This window comes from Phyllostomus hastatus, unplaced genomic scaffold, assembly GCF_019186645.2.
Source record: "Phyllostomus hastatus isolate PE091 unplaced genomic scaffold, TTU_PhHast_1.1 phas_scaffold_78, whole genome shotgun sequence".
Classification (NCBI taxonomy): domain Eukaryota; kingdom Metazoa; phylum Chordata; class Mammalia; order Chiroptera; family Phyllostomidae; genus Phyllostomus; species Phyllostomus hastatus.
The window spans coordinates 1,672,502-1,678,501 of NW_025334041.1; the positions used below are offsets into that span (position 1 = coordinate 1,672,502).

The 6,000-nt window shown below is 64.5% G+C and overlaps 1 protein-coding gene across 3 annotated transcripts in view; it reads right to left on the reverse strand.

Moving 5' to 3' along the window:
* Positions 1-5,579, reverse strand: part of GRB10 (growth factor receptor bound protein 10) — a 113,702-nt gene extending 108,123 nt beyond the window's left edge. For 2 of the 3 annotated variants that reach the window (XM_045828933.1, XM_045828931.1), the window contains exon 1: positions 5,386-5,579. The gene's annotated coding sequence lies outside the window, so the exon portion shown is untranslated. The remainder of the gene's footprint in view (positions 1-5,385) is intronic. The other variant, XM_045828934.1, reaches the window with a different exon arrangement.
* Between the last annotated feature and the right edge of the window lie 421 nt (positions 5,580-6,000).

The window sequence follows — 6,000 nt, forward strand, 5'->3', positions numbered from 1 at the left end:
CACATCCGCCCCCTGTGCTGGCCACACAGAACACCTAGAAGACCCTGGAGGCCGGCCAGCACCCCCTCCCCCGGGTGGGAGCAGCCCTTCCCAGCAGGCGCCCAGGTTCGGGGAGGGGCGTGGTCCCTGGGCCAGGGGACACGCCCTCCACGCCTGAGGCAACTGCTGGAGCTTTTGAATTTCAAAGCTCCTTGGTTCCTAGTGGCTGTTGGTCACTGCGGGTTTCCTGGGGCAGGGAACCCTGAAATTATTGCTCCTATTAGATACGCGGTGTTATAAAATGTTTATACTGAAGAGAGTGCTCGTGCTCCACTCACAAAGGGCTGGAAGAAACCACTGCCCAGACACTCTCGGGGATGAAAGTTAAAAAAACAAATCATAAACCAGAGGCCCGGCTCGTCGGAGAAGCCAGGGTGCGCAGGGTCCCTGCGCTCCAAGGGCACCGCGAGAGGAACCCGGCAGCTGGCGGCCAGTGGCCCCGGAGGCCCTTGCTGTGGATAGCCACCTGACCGGATGAGGGAGAAGGGGTCTCAGGCAACCCTTGGGGGTCTCGGCCTTCGGCGGCCCCCATGGGATTCCGGAAGTGACACGCAGGACAGCTCACAGAGGGGGCCCGATGGCCGCGGTCCACCATGCGTTCTACTTACAGAGAAATTCCGCGGGAGGAGCCGGGCACGCGCCAGGCTCTTTCTGTGCCGACTGCGTCGTGAGCCGCGTCCCCAGGTGAGGTTGTACCTGCTGGTGCCCAGGCCTGTTGACCTGGCACAAGAACCCGGTCAGGACTTCAGAGGGCTGCCGGGCTGCCCACCTGTGTGCAGAAGCACTTCCCACAGTCCCCCTCCCCCACCAGGGGCACGGCCCACCGGCTGGGACCAGCAGTGCCCACGCACCTCAGGCCCAGCTAGAACAAGGTCTCCGGACACTCAGACACCAGCCGACCTCGGGGTCCTAGAGACAAAACCCCCAGCCCCACCACCGACAGGGAGGCCCCAGCCTCTGCGCAGCCCGTGCTGCAGCCTGGCTGAGCCTGAGCCTGAGCATTGCTGGCTCCTGGTCTCAAGGGACCAACTTTTGACACTTGTTCTTCACCGCCGGCTGGCCCGGATGGGTGCACAGCCAGGGGAGGCGGACATCCCACCACCCACCTCTGCTCCTGCAGCCCCCGCCTGCAGGGCGCTCCGGCTGTCTGCTGCCTGCAGGCAGGGAAAGAACTCACAGGCATGGCGGGGCGGGGGGGGGGCAGGGGGGCTGCTCAGACCCTCAGCCCGAGAGGCTTTGTGTGGCTGACCCGAGCAGAGCACCAGGAGACAAAAATACTGAAAGCGGAGTTCTCTTTCTGGCGGACCTGGCAGATTAATAGAAAGCAGGGCACTCGAGCAGCTCAAAGCCAGGGCTGAACGTGCCAGGAGCGGCGTCTCCCCGCTCTCTCGAGGAGCCACGCACGGTGCGGGGGGGTTGGGGGGGAGCCCCGGGGGGTGTGGTGCACACAACTCCAAGAGCATCTCACCTTCCCGACCCACTTTAACCCGTGACTCCCCCTTTCCTGACGAGCTGAGCTGGCTCGCTCGGGCCCCTGGAGCTAGCACATGGCAGAGAGCAGAGTCCCTCCAAGGCAGTGTGCGTGTGCACTGGTCAGCGCTGGCCACTGTCCTGGGCCAAGAGGGGGAGTACATTCCCCCTGGACCCCACTCCCGCTGTGGGTGCTGAATCACCCAATCCCCGACCCAAAGAAGAGCCTCAGATTCAGGATCTTGACTCTCCAGGGACCCCTCCCCCAAACCCACAAGAAACTTGGCGGCTGAACATATAGGAAGGACATTCTCTCTTCCCGGTGGCATCCAGTCGGGACGAGCCGCCGTCACCCACCCCACGGGTCCCAGGCGGGAACCCCACAGCCAGACCCCGACTTCGGGGGCAAGGAAGGCGTCTCCACCCGACACCCCATCTGCACGTGTGGGCAGGGCAGCGCAGAGGACAGCGGGGCTCCTCTGACACCCGGCCGGTCCTTTCCAGCCCAGAGCAGGGAGTCACACACTCGGTCCCACCTCTGAGATGACTTCTGTTGCCCCCGGCACATGGCTGCTCTTGTCGCCGTCTCCAAGGACAGCCATGGCGTCTTCCCTTCCATTACTCAAGGAGGGACGTCAGCCTTGCCAGCAGCTGGTGGCTTTAAGCTTCGCCCGCTTGCCTCTCCTCCGGGTTAACAGGCCCCAGGGTCACTGGGAGCGCGGACAGAAAAGCCCGAGGCTCAGAGAGCAGCTCAGAAGCAGCTCTGAGCCCGGGCGGGCGGGCGGGCGGGCAGGGGGGCGGCAGCCCCTCAGGAGAAGGCAGGGGACAGAGACGGCGCCCCAGAAATGTGCAGCTGAAACACGAACACAAATCACACACCAGCCAGGGCCGGAATGGATGAGCTCGGTCACACGCCCATCGGCCCCGACCCTGGGGAAGGCCCCCGGGCCCCCCAGAGCCCCTGTTTGTCGAGCCGCACCTACCACGTGGCTTGACTTGTCTTCGTCTCTCCCATGCTCGCCCGTACTTCTGAGGGTTAGGGTTAGCGGAAAAAAAGGGTAAGTGGGAAAAAAAAAAGGGACAAGTTTAAAGAAAAAAATCTCCGCCAGCAGGAAGAGTTTTATTTACATTTTGGACATAAGATGGGTGCCTCAGATGAAAAGCAAAGCAAATATCTTCTCCTCGCGAGCCCATGCAATTTCAGGGTGGTGAGACGGACACAGGGTTTGTCTCCCACAAGCTGCAGACAGGCAGGCCACCTCCCCAGGACACAGGACAGAAGTCCCTGCGCCAGCGCTGAGTTCTGGGGGCTCGCTCGCACACCCCCGTCTCACGCCGGTGTCTCTTCTGCTGCAGTGAGGGGTCGCGCAGAATCCCGAGGACTTGTGGTCTTCTCATGACACGGCCTTTAAAGCACGGGGTCTCATGGGGTACGCCACCCCCACACCTCTCCAGCTCCAGGACAACTGGACGTCTGTTCAAGCAGGAATCTGGTCTCTAGACGCCGTGAGGTCTCGAAGCAGCTGGACCGTCCGTCTCAATACCTCTGGACTGGCTCTCGGGCTCTGACTTTGTTCCCTCTCCCTGGGGAGGCCGACCGTCCACACACACACACGGTCCCTGTCCCCGAGCCAGGGCTGCCCTGGGTTCCGATCCTGGCGCCCACCGCCATGCACGGCCCTGGCCGAGCACCGGGCGGGAGCCTCTCCAGCCCCAGGGTCCCGGTCTGCACACAGAAGGCATTTGGCCCAGCCCCGGCGCTGCCCCCCAGACAACACAGACCACGGACCACAGGCAACAGGAGACTTCGGGGGTGCGCACGGCTTTTATTAAAACACGGCTGTGGTGACAATAAACACGGCGAGCGTATCAGAGTCACGACTCTGTGGACGTCGACGTCTCCTTCCAAAATAAACGTGTGTTTAAGTGTAAACAGCGGGTGGACAAAGGAAAATATTGATGATGGCTCGGGCTGTCACGGCAGAGCGCGGGCAGGCCGGGAGCCCCCCGGGAGGGCCCTAGAGCCCCCTGGTTCTCCGGGTGCGGGTCTGGCAGGGGCCGCCCTCGAGCCTCCGCTCTCTCTGAGGCCCAGGGACTTGGGCAGAAGCAGAAAAGGCACAGAACTAAAAAGAAAACTCATCCGGAGTTGAGGTTTTGGTGACGGCCCCACTGCACGCGGGCCATGGGACCCGGGGCGTGCCGATGTAACCTCCTGAGCCTCGGTGTCCGCGCCTGTAAAATGGGGGTCTGGGGGCTGCGGGGGGTGCAACTCGACGGGGCTCCGGACGTGCCTGGCGCGCGGCCGTGCCCCGGGAGCACCGGTGGCCGCGCTTCTCGGTTACATGGGCGCGCTGGCCAGGCGGGTGACCCAGGCTGCCCTCAGACTCCCTGTAATCTGGAGCTTGGCCTGTGCGGCCCTCCTCTTTCAAGTATTCCCAATAAAACTCAAATCTTATGTGTAGCCATCCTAGAGTTCTGATCTGGAACCGAAAAGAAAAAAAAAAATCAACAAAAACCCAACCATCCAGATCATTCCTGGAAATACGTTGGGTTTCAGGGCTTTGACCAGATAAAATCCTCCCCGAAAAGACACTTCCCCTGTGCCCATAAATCAGAATTTTTTTTTTCCTGCCACAGAAACCTAGGCTCTACTTATTTTTCCTTCCCAAGAGAAAGGGAGGGAGGGGGCTGCAAGGGAGCTCCCGGGAGGAGTCGCCAGCTTTGTGCAGGGAGCCGCGGTCAGCGCTGGGGCCGCGCTCACATGTGTTCTGAGCGGGGCCCAGCGCGGTGTGGAGTGGGGCGCCGCGTCTGAGGCCGGGGGCTCCAAACGGCTGATTCAGCGTTTTCAGAAACAAAGTGTTCCGGGCCTGGCCTTGTAAACAGCGGCACCCAGAAAAGTTGTGCAACGACGCGTATTTACTCACGGGCGCTACTTGTTTGGGTCTTTTCTTTGCATCTCTTGAATGAAACTGGGCACAGTGTTTGCAAGAAAGCACTCTTTCCAGTGCACGGGCCGCAGGGATCCAGGACCGCGTCCCGGTCACCTGTGGCTCCCAACAGTCCCCAACCTTCCCGTCAAGGCAAACGACCAAAAGTTGGCTTTTCTTCCAACCCCGAGAGGAGGGGAACATAATAAAAAGTAGAGAATACCCTAATTTCCATAAGGCACACGCTGCAGGGCCTTCTCCAGGCGGGCGTTTGGAGAGGCAATCGGGGAAGGCGGAGAGTTGCATCAGAAATTTCCTTCTGCAAACCGCACGGCTCTTATCACGTTTCCACGGCTGGCGGGCGGCTAATCCGCGAGCCCTCCAGTCTGGTTAGGCCCCAGCGGCGGGTAACGGGGTCACTAACGGAACCCAAAAAATATATGTGTGTATCTATATAGCGAGGCCGGGCTGCTCTGGGTTGAGGAGTGCATGGCCGCGCGGGCGCGGGCGCACCAGGGGTTGCAAGAGCGCGGGCGCCCATCCTCGGGGCGGCCCGGGAGCTTGGCCTGAGCCCTGACGGCGCGGCCCCCACCCAGCCCGGCCCTGGCTTCCACCCCGAGTGGCCGGCGTCCGACGGGATGGTTCCCGGAGGCGCCGCCGACTCCACCGACCCCCGGGGTCCGACACCCGCGCGCACAGCCCGGCCCGTTCGCCGCGCCCGCGCCCGCAGCCCGCTCCCCGCCTCCGCGCGCCGCCGGCCGAGCCCCAGGCGCCGCAGCCCCCGGCCCGCAGGCGACGCCCTTCCGCCCGCCGCGCCCCCGCGGCGCCCGGCGTCCCCAGCCCGGCGGCAGCGCGCAGACAATGACGGCGCGGGGACCGCCCGCCCGCCCGGCCCCGCCGCGCCGACCACAAAGTAACTTGCGGCCGCGCTCCCCGCCCAACTTCGTACCTGCGCGGCTCCGCTCCCGGCTGTCTCCGCGTGGCTGCCGGCGACCCTCGTCCCGGCTCAAGCGGGCGAAGCGCGCGGGGCGTCCCGGGGCCCCGAGGGGCTGCGCGCAAACTTTGCTCCGCGCGGGTGTCCGCGGCCTCCGAGCGCTGCGCCTGCTGCCGGCGCGCCGCTCGGTCCTGCCAGCCTCCTCACGGCCTCCCCACCCCCTCGATGGGCTTTAAACTGGCCCGGCCCCGCCCGCCGCCGCCGCCTCCGCCTCCGCCGCCTCCGCCTCCTCCCCCGGCCGCTTTTCCTGCTCCTCCTCCCGCCGCCGCCGCCCGGACCGCTCGCCGCCAGCGCGGGCGGAGCCCGGGCCCAGGCGCAGGGCGTGGCGCGGGCGCGGGCGCGGGGCCGGACCCTCTAGCGGCAGCTGCCCGGGCCGGGCGCGGGGCAGGCAGCAGGGCGTGGGCGCCCGGACCCCTCGTCCTGCCTCCCGGGACCCCTGGACGCGGGATCCCCACATCCCAGGCCCGGGCGCCAGCGGAGGACACATCGGACCTATCCCGAGAGGCAATTTGCAAGCGAATTCTCTGCAACTCAGAAGTCCTCCCCGTGCACTCCGATCCCTGCATCCAG